The 18686-nt window shown below is 44.0% G+C and overlaps 1 pseudogene across 1 annotated transcript; it reads left to right on the forward strand.

Annotated features, from left to right (window-relative positions):
- Nucleotides 1-4788: 4788 nt before the first annotated feature.
- LOC104588787 (phospholipase A1-Igamma1, chloroplastic pseudogene) lies at nucleotides 4789-6622 on the forward strand (annotated as a pseudogene). Its single transcript, XR_016083611.1, has one exon. The product of XR_016083611.1 is annotated as a phospholipase A1-Igamma1, chloroplastic pseudogene (transcript).
- Nucleotides 6623-18686: the final 12064 nt, after the last annotated feature.

The raw sequence follows: 18686 nt of genomic DNA on the forward strand, positions 1-18686 counted from the left end.
TGGAGGAAACCTAGAAAAACAGCAACAAAGGAGCTCAAACTAGCAGGAAGATGGAGCTCGGCTCAGCCGACTGGCTTAGATCGCAGAATCGCAAATCTCCAGAAACCTCCAAGAAGCTACACCGTGTATGTGGGGACCTCAACAAGGACCCCATACTTATAACTCGCTAGGGATGTGATCAGTGGCGCCGATGCGAGTTATAGCTAGCAGAAAGCGCAAACCAGAGATCCAATGGTGCAGATTTTGAGTGACCAAAACAGCTAGGTTATAGCTGTCAGGGCGCACGCATGAGTGAAATTTTGAGCACGCAAATTTGAAAGTTCAAATTTTTGAAATCACACGCGCACACATGAAGCATGTTGAGATTCAAATTTGAGCGCCCACCAAAGATCCCGCCGAACGCGCACCTTCCCTCCCTTTTCAAGATTTGAAATTTTTAGAAGCACGGCTCAAGTAGCTAACCGAACCCGGTCGAGCTAGGATACCCATGAACCAGACCGGGCCAAATACCCGTAGAAGAACCTACTCTCTTCACCAAATAGACATTGACTCGAGAGTGGGGGGCAATTGATGAGGGTTAATTTGGCCCTCCCAAACAAATGACGACACGTGGTCATCAGCGACAGTGCAATGCCAAGTCAGCAAGCCCACTTGGCAGGTTAGCTCAGAGCACCTTGCACAGGACCGCTCTCAACCTCAGTAAGGGCGAGCTGGCAGGGACCCTAAGGTAGCTGGCAACCTGGCCAAGAAGTCAGCCAACTTGAGGCGAGCTAAGGTGACCTGCGAAGGAGAGATTGTCTATCTGCCCCCACATCCGGCTCCTGAGGCCGCCGATGTCGCGACTGTTGGAGCTACTCACCGTGTCGTGCGCTACAATCTGAATGAACGAACTATAACCGCTGCGTAGATCTAGTAATTGACGCATTAATATGCCTCATATTGCGGAAATAGCTCCACCAAAAACTCAGAGACATTGCCAAAGCACCCTGAACCTCTGATGACTATAAAAGAAGCCTGAATTCACTTGGGGAGGTACGCACACTCATACACTCTAGCTCTCTCACACTCACTGATAAATCTGCATTCACCTACTAACTTAAGCATCGGAGTATTCCCCCCAGATAAAAAACACCCGGTCACTCTCACTCTTCTCGCCTTACAGCTTGCTTTAGCTTGGACACCTAGGCATCAGCTCGGCCTAGCCAGATTGACTTACACTCAGAATCCGATTCACAGTACAGAAGGGAGCGTTCATATTGCGTGAAATCAGAAAAGTTGGTGGAATTACCAAAAAAACCCTAATATTTTTCTCAAGAAAAAATAGGAAACTCCCATAATTTGATAATTGACATAATACTAAATAGAACGGAATGCCAAATTAGAATTCACGTAGCTGACCTCATATAGTGTTCAGTTTCTCATAAAATACCCCCAACCTGTTTCTTGAGAAAAGATAAAAAACACTTTTAATAGGACAATTGATATAGTACTGCAGAATGAAATGACAATATAGGATTCATGTAATTCACCCATATAATTGAGACAAGAAACAAAATCAATCCAATTCAATAAAATAATCAACTTCAAAATTGAATTGTTTATAGGGCGGCAGTTCATGTTCACTAGTCGTGTTCATGTTGTGTCAAGGTATCAGTATTTGGATATATGGGTCAACGAGAATATTACACTCAAATTAATGATGTCAAATTTTCAAATACAAACACGACCTATTTATTTATTACACAAGGTGCAATCCAAATTAATATGATTAACCTATTTAATTCTATATTAAGTGACATGTATAATCGAAATTAACATAAAATAAACATGATTAACCTATTTAAAATAAATCTTATTCACATCTTGTCAAAAATTACCAGCTGTAATAATTTATTTGATGATTGAAAGTAAACAACCTTTACCTTTCCAATATTTTTCAGCCATAAGCCTGAATTTATTGCATCAATCATCGAATAATATCCTCCCTAAAGAGGTTACAACTTACAAATCAAGTATGGAGCTCTAGAAAGTGAAACAGTTGGACATTAGGCTGTCTTTGATTTGAAGGAAAAGTTAGAGAAAGGAATGAAAATTAAGAAAGGAAAATCTGTCCAAACCTCATATAATTTTTTTTTCTAATTTTCGCTTCCTTTTCTTACCTTTTCCTTCAAACCAAACACAGTCTATAATTGAGCAAGGCTAGAAAGCATATTATAATTCATTGGTTCAAATTTATTGGTCCTCGTGGACATCTTTTTTCTATGTGACAAGGATGGTGAATGTTTCATCTCGTCGGGTGGGGAATAGGGGTGTTTATGGGTTGGTTCGATTGTAAGGTGTTTGGCCAATCGAATCGACCTAATTGAGTTGGGGAGTTTGTTATCCGAAATCGATTGGTCATTAGTGAAAATCGGCCAATTCAAGTTATATCGGTTTTCGATTTGATCGATCTTTTCAAAAAATTTAAATTTAATAAATAAATTAAAATTTAATTTTAACTTTTAAAAATTACAATGTTGTTATTAAAAAATTTAAATTTACAATATAAAATATTTTAAACTAGGAAATATGGGAGTTTCCCCCTTTCACGTATTAAAAAAATTATATTTACAGTATAAAATATTAATATATATCCATGACAGGGTCGATTTGGTTTTACTCAGCTTACAAATGGCCTAGCCAAAATTGACCCGACCTGACCAGGTTGGAAAATTGCTGAACCAAAGCCAACTTAAAATATTAAAACCTAATCAAGTTAGTTGGTTTCATCGGCTTGATGAACATGCCTTGTAAGGATGGGCAGTTTAAATATCGTGATACTCATTTGTATCACCAAAATCACCACTAAGCCAGCCTCTACTTAATAAACACACCCTTAAACCACTAAGCCAGCCTACACTTTTTGATAATAAATGAAATAAAATAACCTTTATCAATTATAATGCCCTTATGTAATCTAGACAAATAACATATATTTAAGTTCAACAATTTCAGCTAAATAAAAGAATACTATTCAAAATTAGTATTTTGTAAACTAATGGAATAAATAATTTTCAAGTCCACATTTATATCAAAAAGTGGTTTTTAATCTCAAGAAATTTATACAAATAAAATACTATTTAGAACTTAAAATTTATAAATTTGAACATGATGTGTATCTTAAAACTTTTATAAATTATTAATTGATATTTTAATTTGCATTGGATAACAACGTATTTATTATTTATAAAAATAAAAATATTGTTTACAAAATAATTGAGAATATAATATAAATTGAATTTCTCAAATCCACTAATAAACTTTTATATCAAAAAATGATTTTTTTATTTCATAAATTTATAAAAATAAAAATATTAATAATTGAATTTGCATATGATATGTATCTTATAAATTTTAATATATTTGGCATATTTTAAGCTAAAATTATATATTTTATAAATTATTAATTTATATTTTAATTACACTTTATAACGATTATTTATTGTTTACAAAAATAAAAATATTTGATAATTAATTTTTAGTTGACTTTTTTGTTGATGATAAAAATTAAAATTACTATATAATAATTCACATATAATTGTTGCATATATTTTGTGGCTTCAACTTCAATAGAAAATAACATAATAATAACATTGTGCATGCATTAATTTATAAAAATATATAATATATTCTAGGACTCTTGATTGATACATTATCAATAAAATTGTATGTTCTCTATGCATCCCACTATATTAATTGTAATACATTTATTCACAAATGTCATTAGAATATACATTTTCTTATGTATTAATACACTAATTATGGATATTTTGATCTTAAATATAATGTTATTAAATTTATATGCACTTCCAAATGTATTCAAGAGTCTCCATATTTTTTCGTCCTTATCCACACATTTCCACACATTTCTAAAACCTATTTTTTCGTCCTTATCTATATCTGAACAATTTGATATGATATTCGATACCAAAACATTAATCCTTACCTAGACTTAATACTTTAAGCCTGGCCACATATAGTTTAATATATTTATTTTTTACTATAAATATTATAATACAACACTTATAATATAAAGTTATATTACATAATGTATAAAATAAATTTATATGCATATAATATATGTCATTTGATATTATATGCATAATATATGACATAGGCCTAGAATCAGGTTTGGGTCGGGCTTGGGCTTTTGTTTCAGACGCGGAGCCCGGGCCGGCCCCTGATCACACCCTCTTAAATCTTAACCAAATTACTTCATGGGCCTCATGGCTTTGTAGAAAACACATTAACAATAATGACGGTGCCACATCCAACCAGCAGAACCAACGACGCGTAGTGGTCCTTCCGGTTCGATAGATCGTATGAAATAAATGATCCAAACCAACTTTATCAAACTTCTATGCATCCCGCTCGGGGTCAATACAAGACCATTCACTACTGGTTCAGTTCCTGTCCAAGCCGGTCCACTGGTCCGGCCGGTTTGACTAACAAACGCCGCATGTGATGTGGTGTGGGTGTGGGAGCTTTTCAATTTTCAAAGTCGTGGGCATTTACCGTAATATCTCCCTCGCGGTAAGGGCGGGCTTGTCGCTAAATAGACAGAAGAAGTCAACCTTTGCCAACTTTTCAACAATCCAGACCTTACCTACCCATGAAGAAAAGAAGTCATCGACGCGTCCATTAAAATTCCTCTCTGGCCGGCCGTGTCCGGTGTCCCGTCTCCCGTGTTGCAGAGAACCTCCAAAAGTCCAAATTAGCCATCCTCTCTTCCTATTTATATCTTCCTCCCACTCTTTCTTCTCCAAATCTGAAAGCTCCGTATATAGTCGAGACCTGGAACAATCAAAAGTAAAGCTCAGAAAGCATCTCGATCCCCTCAAAACAGTTTTCCCAGGAGATCTTTTGATCCTCTTGGGAATTAATTGACATCATGCAGACCACACCCTCTTCCATTAATCAGCACCTTCCTGTCCCAAGAAGTTCTACAAAAACCAGAAGCCTCCTAATCCCCAACAATCAGAAGATTGCCGTCAAGTCAGAGCATCATCATCCAGCAAAGAGCAACGGTGCAGCCACAGCCACTCGGCGGCTGGCTGAATCTCTCTCGGGCCTTCTCCGTGTACATATAGAGACCCCGCTACGTAAAGAACTTCACCAAATAGATTGGAGTTGCCTAGACCACAGCGATCGGACTACTCCGACATCATCCCCTAAAGAAGACATATCAGAGAAATGGTGTGAACTCCATGGATTGACCGACTGGGACAATCTGTTAGACCCACTCCACCCCTGGCTCCGGCGAGAGATCATAAAGTATGGCGAATTTTCTCAGGCCACATATGATGCATTCGACTTTGACTCTTTCTCTGAGTACTGTGGGAGCTGCAGATACAATCCCAAAAGGTTCTTTGAGAAGCTAGGACTTGGCAAGAATGGGTACGTGATGAGCAAGTACATCTACGCCATGTCTCACATTGACATGCCTCGCTGGCTCCAGAGGTCAAATTTGGTGGAGGAAACATGGAGCAAGGATTCAAATTGGATGGGGTTTGTTGCAGTCAGTAACGGGGAAGAATCACGCAGGATAGGAAGAAGAGATATCGTGGTGGCATGGCGTGGGACTGTGGCACCCTCCGAGTGGTATGAGGATTTGCAGAGGAAACTAGAGCCAATTGGAGATGGGGATGTGAGAGTTGAACATGGATTCCTCAGCATCTACACTTCCAAGTGTGACACCACTAGATATAACAAGTCAAGCGCATCAGAACAAGTGATGAAAGAAGTTAGAAGATTGGTTAGCTTCTATAGAGAAAGAGGTGAAGAAGTGAGCCTTACCATCACCGGCCATAGCCTCGGCGGTGCTTTAGGTCTCCTCAATGCTTATGAAGCTGCCTCCTCTCTCCCTGGCCTCCCCATCAGTGTCATCTCTTTCGGTGCACCAAGAGTAGGGAACGTTGCTTTCAGAGAGAAGCTTCAGCAGATGGGAGTGAAAACGCTGCGGGTGGTGGTGAAGCAAGATGTAGTCCCAAAGATGCCTGGACTTATGCTTAATGAGGGTTTGGAAAGGTTTGATGATTTCACAGGGCCATTGGAGTGGGTCTACACACATGTAGGAGCTGAACTGAGACTTGATGTAAGCTCATCACCCTACCTCAAGCGTGGGCTGGATTTGCTTGGTTTCCACAGCCAGGAGACCTACCTACATCTCGTAGATGGCTTCCTGAGTTCTGCCTCAACATTCAGGTCGGATGCTCGGAGGGATATTGCGCTGGTAAACAAAGCCTGTGGGTTGTTGGTGGATGAGCTGAGAATCCCTCACTGCTGGTACCAATTGGCTAACAAGGGACTAGTTCTCAACTCTTATGGAAGATGGGTTAAACCCAAGAGGGACCCTGAAGACATACCCTCACCTTCAAGAGAAGCTCCTAGCCATCAGCAAGTTTTTGGTGAGGTGCCTACAAGCAATTATGAAGGGACTGAAGGATCTACTCCCTTCTTTCAATTTTCTATGGATTCTATTTCTCTATACATTTAATTCGATCCCCATTAATTGTAAATGATTGTAATAGTTTTTCAAGGCAAAAGCTATATTGAATTCTCCCATATTCATTCACTAGTCAAATTAACCTACTATATATGCATGTCTATATCCTGATGAAGACTGAAGAGGATTTAACTGTCTTGGAGAATTAATCCACCCACCCATCTTAATTGTTTGATTGTCCAAAGGATTATCAATATAGATAGATGGTGTCTCTCAAGTTGATATAAAGTGGGGGTCATGATGGGCCGGGCCTGGTTTTGCACCTATGAAAAGGGATGTAGCCTGTGTCTGGGCTTGGGGCTGGGTTTCCTGGCCGAGCAAAGAATGATCACCCCTAAATATAAAGTCTGGTCAGGTATGTGAGGAACAAACCATCACTGGCCTATCCAATTAGACCGATTGGTTCACCACCCGGCCAGGTTTTCAGGTCCATTTAGTGAATGACCGGTTGCTCACTCTATCATGCATTATTTTCGCTTACTTCTTCAACTAGTGAATGACCCCGTATATATATATATATATATATATATATATATATACTGCAACTCAATGCAAAATTCTGATTTAAAATGGATAATTTCAGTAAATAATTTTTACATTATTTGCTGCCAATGGAAATAATAATTATTAACTTTCCCGTACTAAGTAATGTTAATTATGATTAACATTACGTGTATAATTATAAATTGATTATTATGAATATGAAAGAATTATCATTATTTTTGTTATTAATTATCAGTATTTAATTTAATTTGGTTTGATAATAATAGGTAAATATCATTAATTTATTTTTATCTTTTGGAAAACTGAATAATAGAAAAATAAAATGGTTAGTGATGATGCACGATCCGATCGGTCTTAACTGCCGGTAACCTTGTCTCTGAAGGAGCTGAAGATGCCTAAAACAAGGAAGAAATAAGAGATTTCCGGGGAAGAACCCGGTGGGAATACTCCAAAACTCAAGTTAATACTCTTGAGAAGGCAAGGGAAAATAAGAGGCTTTAGGACCAGAAAGCACAAATATCACATACCTCTTTCTAGGGGAAGAAGGCCTTTTATAACCACCTGGTGCACTCATTCCCAAGCTTCTGCCAGGTCAGGTATAACAGCCTCTGTGGGGGGCAGACCTAACCGCCACTGTCCTCTCTGTCAGGGCCGTCTCTGCCACAACTGAGATGGCGGTAGTAGGTGGCCGTTACAGTGTGATTGCCATATGTCAGATCCAGACCAGTCAGGCGTGCTGCCCTTGAGTACGGACCTGTCAGGTACGATTTCACAATTGCACGACCTAGACCCGAGTTGCCGGAGTGGTGCACGGGGTGAAGTCTTGAGTTCGGATGAGAGTATGGCCTACTGTCCCGAGGTGCCGGGATATGACCCAGACTGACCCGAGGTGGGCTAGTCCGGGCTTCGCCCCTCGCGGGCTTGCTAGCTTTGGGATTCTTAGGGATAGCTAGGGTTTCACCTCCCAGGAAGTGTGGGTTCCTTTTGGGGAGCTCGGGAGCTCGGGCTTCTTCTTGGAGAGCTCGGGAGCTTGGGCCTCTTCTTGGAGAGCTCGGGAAGCTCGGGCCTCTTCTTGGGATATAGCCATGCTATGTTACCGTGCCGAGCTGGCGTTCCTGCCAGGTCACCCCGGTTTCTTCCACGTGTTGCATAGCCAAGGGGTCGGGCCAAATCTACCTCCATGGGGAGTTCACGGACTGACAGGTGGATTTGCCTCGTGGCATGCTTCGTCCAGTTCAGAGATCCCCCGATCTGACCCGCCTATGCCCTTGGCTCAACCAGGGTCAGTGCGGCTCGACCAGAGTCAACTTGGGTCGCGTACAACTCACGCGCGGACGTCAAACGATTTATCAGCTCTCGGACATCAAAAATTCGCGCTAAACTGATTTCACCTCAGGGGTCGTGTAGCCGGTTTTCCAGAGAGCCGTTGGATGGCTTTGATCTCGACCATTGATGCGCGGGTACAACGGCTATAAATAGTGGGGGCCCTGGTCACTTTTTCCTTTGTCAATATTCAACGATTGTTTCTTGAGCTCGCGTCCAAGGTCCTCAGCTCGCGTCACCTTCCCTAGTTCGGTAGCGTTCCCTTGGTGAGTCCTCTTAGCCTTTTCAATTTCCTTTCCTTCCCTTTTGCGATGTCTAGTTTGAGTAGCTTGGGTAGCTTAGATAATCTTTTAGAAGGGCCTGAGGCGGGGACCTCGGGTCGGGCTGACTCTTTTGACAGCCTTCTGGATGAGCCCGAGGTAGGGCCTTCAGCCCGGGTCACCCCTGGTAGCCTAGAGTCCACTTCTCGTCGGGTTCGGATGCCGGACACGTTTGGACTCTCCACTATGACGTTTGAGAGACTCTGGTTCCTTGTTCGTCAGTTCAACCTGCCCGGGGAGTATGCATATAGCTTACCTTCGGGCAACTTTCCTTGGGAGCACAATCCAGATGAGATCGTGGTCTTCCGGGAGCAGCTCATTGCCGAGCTGCGCCTTCCTCTCCACCCCTTAATCGTCGAAGTCTTGAACCACTTTGGTGTCTTAGTCGGTCAGCTTCACCCGAACTCCATTCGTAATGTCGTCGGGACCATATTCCTCTGCTGCGAATACGTTATTCCCTTGACTTAAAAATTTTTTCTGCCCTTCTCATGCTCAAAAAACAAGCGAGCTTCCTTCCCGAGCATAGGCGGGCCTACTACCTGTCTCCCCGCCCGGGATTTAAACTTCTTCACAAACTTTCAAATAAGGTCCCGGCGTGGAAGCGGGACTACTTCGTGGTCCGAAGTGCTACGGGGTGGCCGTTTCCTACTCATTGGAGGGCAGCTGTCCCTGATCCCGGCGTCATGTTAGATAAAGACATGGCGGAGACCTTTCAGTCCTGGGCCCAGGTCGGGCTTGAGTGCGGAGATTACCTCTTAGAGGCTAAGTTTATTCAGGCCGGCCTGAGTCCGGGTAGGCTTCTTTACTCAGTTTTCCTTTCTTTTTTTTTTGTTACTGATGCTGAGCTCTATTCGCAGGTATCATGGAGGCAAAGAAGACCCGTGGTGTCAACCTACTTGACGGAATGAAGAGGAGGAAGCGGGTCACCAAGCGAGCTCGTGTGGAGTCTCCTCGGGCCATGGAATCCGAAATCCTGAGCCATCCTCCGATCATCAACCTGGATTCTCCCAGGGAACCTGAGGTGGCCGGGCCAATCCCAGAAATGGCAGCGGAACCCGGTGTTGCAGAGACTCGGGAAGCTGAAACTACAGAGGCTTCTCGAACACAAACGGTGTTTTCCAACTCGGGGAGCCAAGATGGGGTTGGCAGTGTGTTGACTCCGAGCTGTGCTCTCCAGAAGAGCCAGAAGGCCATTTATCCAGGCGAGGTCGTAGCATGGTCCGAACTTCCTCCGGGCCACATCGGCGCACGTGCTGCATCTCATGTTATGGTGGTAAGTTGACATGGTTTTTCCTCTATTTTTTGCTTCGACTTTTACTTTCTTGCCGAACTGACTCCTTGCTTGGCAGGCAAACTCCTCCATCCATGCCTTGATCATCCAATCGGAGAGGAATCTGAAGCGGGCGCAAACTGCTGAAGAGGCTTTGGGATCAGCTCGAGAGCGAGCGCAAACTGCCGAAGAGGCTTTGGGACCAGCTCGGGAGCGGGTCCAGCATCTTGAGGGTGAGACTTCGGCTCAGAGGAGTGATTGGAGAGACTCCGAAGAGAGAACGATGCCCTGAGGCTTGTCGTGAAACACCTCGCAACCTCGAAAGGGGTCTTGGAGCACGAGGTGGAATACCTCAAGGCCGACATCAAGGAGAAGTTTGAGATCTTCTTCCAGGCTCTTGAGGACACCAAGGTGAAGGCCGTGGACGATTACATAGCGTTGGAGCGCTTCGACGACCTGATGGTGGGCTCATACCAGAGAGGCTTCAAACTGAGCCGGTGGATGATAAGGCACACCTACCCCGAACTTGATACTCGTGCCATCACCACCTCGCGTATTACTCCAGAGATGGCTCGTGCAGCTGATGAAGATCCAGATTCTGAAGACGAGGTTGACTCCCCAAGGGTTGCCGAAGTCCCTTCTGAGGGCAAGGGAGATGTAGTTCCGAAGTGATGTGTACTGGGCCTGCGAGCCCGAAGTGATATGTATCGAGCCTGCGAGCTCATAATTTTTCTCTTCTTTTTTTTTTTGAACATTGTAAAGCAAACATTTGTAATGAAGTACTTTTTCTGCTCAAGTTTTGTGCAACTATTCTCCTTTTGCCGAAGTGACTATATTGCCGAGCTGCATAGAATTAGGTCCTCGAAACGAGGGGATTCCTTGAGGCAGGTTAACATAGTAAGGCTATATGCCCGATCTATTCTCCGCCTGGGTAAAGGAAACATCAGTTCAGTAGGCCTGGCTTGGAGCGAGCTATACACCCCGAGTTTCATACCCGTGTTGCCTGCTCTCTTGGCACTAACACTTAGTTTGCGTTGATGAGGTCCCGAGGTCATCCTCAGCTCGGCGTTTTAGCCCTTAGGATATTTTCCTAGGTTTTTGCCCATGCCGGGGAGGCGATTGGGTCTTGTAGTGCCGAGGTCTTTGTTACCTTGGCGTTCTGGCCCTTAGGCTCTGGGAGCGGCTCACAGTCCGCTCAGTTCGGTAACTTATAGGTAATATTGCCTTAGGTTGATGATATTCCAAGCTCGGGGTATTTGCCTATCCTCCAGGGTCTCGAGCTCGTACGCTCCTCTGAGTGCTCTCTTTACTCGGTAGGGTCCTTCCCAGTTCAGCTCGAGTTTGCCAATGCCGGGCTCAGGTACCATGACCTTGCGAAGAACCAGGTCCCCGACACGGAAGTTTCGCTTCTTGACTCTGGCGTTGTGGTACCGAGCTACCATTTGCTGGTACGCTGCGGTCCTGATGTATGTGAGGTCCCTCGCCTCGTCGAGCAGGTCGAGGTTGGTATGTAGCTCGTCGTTATTGGTATTGTCGTTGTATGCTTCCAACCGAAGTGAGGGGATTTCGATTTCGGCTGGGATGACTACCTCCGTGCCATAGGTGAGGTTGAAGGGAGTTTCTCCGATGGCGGTTTTCTCTGTAGTTCGGTATGCCCATAGAACGAAAGGTTCAACTTCAACCCACTTTGTGAAGTAATCTACCGCCACTACTAGGAACTTTCTCACACCCGTTGTTGGCGGGAATGGCCCGAGTAGGTCGAGGCCTCACTGTGCGAAGGGCCATGGGCTGGTGAGATACTTGAGGTCGACGGCGGGCTGGTGGTGAATATTGGCGTGCTTCTACCACTTATCGCATTTCCTGACTAGCTCAACAGCATCTGCTTTCATTGTTGGCCAATAGTACCCTTGTCGTAGTGCTTTTTGAGCGAGGGCCCTGTCCTCCAGGTGTCCACCACACAGGCCTTCATGAATGTCGTGGAGTACAAGCTCGGCTTCGGGAGGCCGCAAGCAACGCAGGTAGGGGAGCGTGTAGGATCTTCGGTACAACCGTCCGTCTATTATGACGTACTTTTACCTCTTGCGTCAGGGCTAGCCCGGCTACCAACGCCTCGTATTCCGCCTCATTGTTGGATGCCGCGAACTCGAAGCGTAGTGCGTACTCCAGTTTTGTGCCACTCGGGCCGTGAAGAACTACACCAGCTCTACTGCCCTGCTGATTTGAGGAGCCATCTACGTGAAGGATCCAGGGCTCTTTGTCCCAGTTCACGCTTGGCCTAACCAGGAGAGATACCGAACTGGGTGCGACCTCACGGTGCCCGAACTCAACTGGCCTGGGAGCACCGAGCACACCCGAACTGGGGACCTCGTGCTCAACCGGGCTAAAGACCTCGGAGCTGAATGTGCATTCCGCAACAAAATCCGCCAAGGCTTGGGCTTTGATAGCAGTTCGTGGCTTGTACTGGAGGCCGTACTCACTGAGTTCGATGGCTCACTTCGTCAATCGACCAGAGACCTCGGGCCTGAGCAATACTTGCCTCAAGGGTTTGTCGGTGAGGACGATAATGGTATGGGTTTGGAAGTACGGGTGGAGTTTACGGGCCGCAATGACCAGCACATAGGCCAGTTTTTCTATTTCTGGATATCTCGTCTCTGCTCCCTACAACACTTTACTAACATAGTAGATAGGTCGTTGGACCCGATCTACTACCTTTATTAGTACTGAGCTGACCACTTCGGCACTTGCTGAAAGATACAGTTCTAAAACATCGCCCTCTTCGGGTCGGGTCAAAACTGGGATACTGCCGAGGTATCTTTTGAGCTCGTCAAATGCGAGTTGGCATCCTAGGTTCCACTCGAACCCTTTTCTTTTCATTGCCTTGAAGAAGGGCAGGCAGCGGTCTGCCGATTTGGACATAAAATGACTCAGAGTGGCTATTCTGCCGTTTAACCCCTGAATCTCCCTACTTTCCGGGGTGGTCTCATTTCTAGGATGGCCTTTATTTTGTCCGGGTTGGCCTCAATACTGTGCCGTTTGACGATGTATCCTAGGAACTTACCCAAGGTGACACCGAAGACACACTTGTTTGGGTTTAGTTTCATGCTAAATTGGCGCAGAATTTGGAAGACAATGTAAATCTTGTATTAATTCATGTGAAAACTGTGTCTTAACGACCATGTCGTCTACATAACATTCTATCTTTGTGCCAATTAAGGGTTGAAACAGCTTATTCACAAGCCTTTGAAAGGTTGCCCCAACATTTTTCAGTCCGAAGGGCATAACCTTGTAGCAATAGAGGCCGAACTCGGTTATGAAGGTGGTTTTTTCCTCGTTGGTCGGGTCCATCCTGATTTGGTTGTAACCCGAGTAGGCATCCAAGAAGCTTATCAACTTGTGTCCCGAGGTCGTGTCCACTAGGCAATCGATCCGGGGGAGGGGGAAGCAATCTTTCGGGCAAGCTCGGTTTAGGTCGGTGTAGTCAACGCACATGCGCCACTTTCCGTTTGCCTTCTTTACTAGAACGGGGTTGGTTACCCAGCTCGGGTAATGAACTTCCCTTATGAAGTCTGCTGCGAGGAGCTTCTCGACCTCCCCATCGACCGCCCTCCAGCGCTCTGGGGCTAGGTTGCGTTTCTTTTGTCTAATGGGCCTAACTACAGGGTCAGTATTGAGCTTGTGAGTTATATGGTTAGGGTCTATGCCGGGCATTTCTGCCGCGAACCAAGCGAAGATATCTAAGTTATTGAGTAAGAAGCGTACCAGTTCGGATTGCAAGGGCTCCTCCAGGGAAGCACCGATCTGAAGTGATCTGGCTAGGTCCTCTGCCGAGACAGGGATGGGAACAGTCTCCTCTGTGGGCGCAATTCGCTCCTCGTTCTGTTCCGCAGGTCGCTCTAGCTCGAGGTCACTGGTCACCTTGGCCTTTTCCTTGAGGGCGACGACGTAGCACTTGCGGGACTCGGGCTGGTCACCCCGCACTACCCCAATGCCGAAGTCCGTGGGGAACTTCATAGCTAAATAGTAAGTGGACACCACATCCTTTAAAGCGTGGGGGGATCAGCCGACCTACTATGGCATTGTATGGGGAGGGGGTCGCAACCACCAAGAAGTCGTGCCTGAGTCTTACCGTGCTAGGCCATGTGCCAACTTCCACAGGTACTGTGACCTTTCTCAAGGGTCGGACCTCTTCTCCGCTAAAGCCGACCAGCGGGTGTTCGTGGGCTTCAAGTCACTCTTTCGGAACTGGAGTTTGTCGAAGGCCGCTTTAAAAAGGATGTCTGTCGAACTGCCGGAGTCAACGAGTACGCGCCGAACTTCGAAGTCATTGATCTTTACCTTTATGATGAGGGCGTCGTCGTGGGGGTAGTGAACCCCGCGCGCATCATCCTCAGTGAAGAATATGGGGTCTTCCGTCCTTGGCCGCTTTGGGGGATTTTGTTCTTCTCTAGCGGCCTCACGGGTTGATGCCCGAGCTGCTGCCGAGGTGCATTCTGCTAGCCAGCTGCTGGATTCGAGGGCATCTCTGTTATGCTCCCCCTGCCGACCTGTCTTATTATTATTATTATTATTATGTTGTACAAAATTTCTTAGGTGCCCACGACGGATAAGTTCCTCTATCTCGTCGCGGAGATTCTTACAATGTTCGGTGCTATGACCGTGGTCTCTATGAAAGCTGCAATACAAATTTTTATTCCTCTCATTCGGGTTCCTTTCAGACGAGGTGGCCACTTCACGTACGGGGTGTCATTGATCGTCATTAGGATCTCAACCCGCTTTGCATTCAAGGGCGTGTAGTCCGCCCGATCTACCATGGGAGCTCGGAATGGCTGACTTGGCTTCGCCCCCCGAGTTGGGTTTTTCTTTCTCCTATCATCTTGGTTGGGAGGTTCGCCTTCCCTCTTCCTTTTTTTGAACCCGCCCTCAGTTCTCTGGTTGATCTCCTCCTCCTTTCTTATGAATCTATCTACGAGCTTGAGGAATTCGGCTATGGTTGTGGGCTGGTTGACCACCATGTGCCATTTGAATTCCTTGTGCGTCACACCCCTCTTGGCCTTCGTGAGCTGTACCGCGGGGTCAAGGCGCGGTATCTATAAGCACGCGTTGTTGAACCACTTGATATAGCCCCAGATGGACTCTCCTTCCTTCTGGACTATCCCGAGGAGGCTCTCCTCGATCCGGGGGCACCGCTTGCTGGTGACAAAGTGCACGGTGAAAACTTGCACAAACTGGGTCCAGCTTCTTATCAACCCGGGGGCCAGGTTCCTATACCAGGTGCGAGCCACTCCCCTGAAAGTGGTAGTGAAGGCCACACACATGCAGGACTCGCTGGCCCTTGCCAAGTGCATCTGGGATTGGAAAGCATCAACATGATCACTAGGGTCAAAGGACCCATCATATTTGTCTAGCGGGGGGAGTTTGAAATCTTTGGGCATGGGAACAGTGAGGAGTTCTGATGACAGGGGGGAAGGGACTGAAAGAATAGGAGCAACTTTTACCTCATCCGAGCTTGCTTCTTCTTTACCTCGAAGCTCGGGCAGGACGCAGGTGGTAGTTCGGCGACTTCGTCGGCGCCTCCGCTGCTGCTTGGAAGGTCCGGTATTGGCGCTGCTTGCTTCGGTGTTGCCGAGCTCAATAGGCCTAGACTGCTGGTGGTAGTCTGCGGCCAGGGCGCCGAATTGGTTCTCCGTGAGCGGGAGCCCGAACTTCAAGTGCCAAGGTGGTGCTGACTTGATTGGCTGGGAGGTTCCCGATCCGCCGGCAAGCTGCGAAGCGGGGGTAGTTAGTCTTTCCCTCCTGCCAGGGGATGAGGCCTGGCTTCTGGAGGGGTCCTGAGCCTGGAAAGCTTCCCCTCGGTGAAGGCGCCCGCCCTGAGGAGAGGGCTTGACCTGCTTGAGAGCAGGGTGTCGAGGTGGGAGCTGTGACTGATTCTGAGGCAGTTGGGGGAACTGCTGTTGGTAGTGGTACTAAGAAATGTGGTGTAGTAGTTGCTGCTGATGGAGTTGGTGTTGCTGAAACTGTTGCATTTGGGCTTGCATGGCCCGCATGCATTGCATCAAGTCATCAAGCTGGTTCTGGCTGGTCGCCAGAGGGACAACGGTCGGTTCGACGAAGGTTGTCTCAATAGAGGGGGGAAGGGGAACATTCACAGGCGCCACTATTCGTGGCGCATTGAGGCTAGGGATTCCGTCTGCCAAGAGGGGGATGGTGAACTGCCCGATGCACACAGTGGCGGGCTGAGGGTGTTCCTCTACAGCATTCAGGTCGGCGTTATGTCTGTCACTGCCAGAGGAAGCCATGAATGCTAAGTTTTCTTTGGAAGAGAGTTAAAGGTTAGGGGAGGCTTTTTGAAGTCTTCCCACAGACAACGCCAAATGATGATGCACGATCCGGTCGGTCTTAACTGTCAGTAACCTTGCCTTTGACGAAGCTGAAGATGCCTGAAACAAGGAAGAAATAAGAGATTTCCGAGGAGGAACCCGGTGGGAATACTCCAAAGCTCAAGTTAATACTCTTGAGAAGGCAAGGGAAAATAAGAGGCTTTAGGACCAGAAAGCACAAATATCACATACCTGTCCCGAGGTGCCGGGATATGACCCGGACTGACCCGAGGTGGGCTAGTCCGGGCTTCGCCCCTCGCGGGCTTGCTAGCTTCGGGATTCTTAGGGAGAGGTCGGGTTTCACCTCCCAGGAAGTGTGGGTTCCTTTTGGGGAGCTCGAGAGCTTGGGCTTCTTCTTGGAGAGCTTGGGAGCTTGGGCCTCTTCTTGGGATATGGCCATGCTATGTTACTATGCCGAGTTGGCGTTCCTGCCAGGTCACCCCGGTTTCTTCCACGTGTCGCACAGCCAAGGGGTCGGGCCAAATCTACCTCCATCAGTTAGTTGTGAAAATGAAAAATTATTTGGATTTTTGCAAAAAACATATTTGTTGAACATAAAAAACCAATTATTCAAAGATAAGGTCGTTAACCAAAGAGTAATTAAAAATATTGAGTAAATAATAATTTTTAGAAATTAATTTTATTAATTAATAATCAGTTTGAATTAAAACGGATAGTTTCAGCAAAGATTTTTAAGTAATTAAATTTTGCTATTAAATTATTATTATTATTATTATTATTATTATAATAATAATAATCATTATTATTATTAAGTAAATAATTTGTTATAATTAAGATTTTTAATTAATTCATGGAAAAATAATTGCTCTAATAATTCTTTTAGTTTAACAATATTGAAGAATTCATAGTTCTATAATTTAATTTTCACTAAATGAAATATTGATTGGAGAATAATAATAGTATTAATTATTATCACTTATAATAATAATGTATATAATTAACACTAAATATATATAATTATATTTATGCTGATATGAATTAACTAACCTAATAGAATCAGTTTCTCTGAGATTGCAAGCTTGTATGAGTTGCAAATATAGAGAAGTTTAGAAAAGTTCAGTTGACCTTCACTTAAAGAAGTCCAGTTAACCTTCACTCAGAGAAGTTCAGGAATGACATTTGTTTAAGCAAAAAAATGTCTAATTTTTATTATTATTTCTTTATTTTTTGAAAGATTATTTGTACTATAATATTTAATTATTATTGTTATTATTAAGTATTTAACTAATGATTTTAAAATACTTTATCCGATGCCGAGTATTCAATGAGACTCTACTCCTAATTTATGGTATGAATTTAGAAAATGCACACAAAATAAATAATTATTGTTAATTAGTAATTAACAATAATTATTATTAGTAATTAATAGCTCTACTTAATTAATTAGAGGTAGATATTATTAGTAATCAATAGCTGGAATTAATTAATTAGTTTAGTAGTTAACAGTAATTAATAGCACAGTTTACTTTTCTTTTAGGAAAGGATTGAAAGTGGGAGCTTCCCACTTCTCACAACTCTGTATGGTGGTGGGCTCCACTCTGCATGTTAGTGGGCTCTTTTCTTGAACTACCACTAATCAGAATTTGACACGTATCCATTTTGTTTAAATCTTTGGAATGACAGGTGTTTGAATAGAGGATAACCACATGTCTGGGGGAGGCTTTGGCTTGAAATCATTCCTTTTATATATACATACATATATATATGTATATATATATAATATTAGATATCAATAATTAATTAGTATTAATAATTAATAAATTTAATTAATTATTATTAGTAATTAATAAATGAGAAGTGTTTTTTGAATGTATATAAAGAATATATAAAATTAGAAGGAAGTGTGAAAACTATACATAAAATTTATGTGGAGCTCTATTTATGGGTTTAGAATCCTTGTTTCTGATCCCATTTCTATTAAGATTTTCTGAAAGTTGTTTTTTTTTTTAATTCTATTTGCCTTATTGTCGCTATCTAAATCATTGATCCGAAGTAATTCTTTCAGTTTTTGGCTCTTCTGTCTGTTGCGGAAGTTCGTAGTTTTGGGTATAGAGATCCCAACCTTCCTATTCTTATGCATTTAAACATTTCTTAGTAAATTAAAATGTGTACGAAACCTATAGATGGTGTTGTGTTTTCTGTTCTAAATATTGAAATTTTGTTTTGCTAGATCTCAAATAAGGTTCATCTCTTTTTGAAAATTGCGGGTAGTGTTAAATATTAGTAATTAATAGATTTAATTAATTATCAATAGTAATTAATTAATTATAAATCATTAATTACTATTACTTTAGTAATTAACAATAATTAACATTGCATCATACAAC

The sequence above is a fragment of the Nelumbo nucifera genome, chromosome 3 (assembly GCF_055504915.1).
Source record: "Nelumbo nucifera cultivar China Antique chromosome 3, China Antique-T2T, whole genome shotgun sequence".
Taxonomy (NCBI): Eukaryota; Viridiplantae; Streptophyta; class Magnoliopsida; order Proteales; family Nelumbonaceae; genus Nelumbo; species Nelumbo nucifera.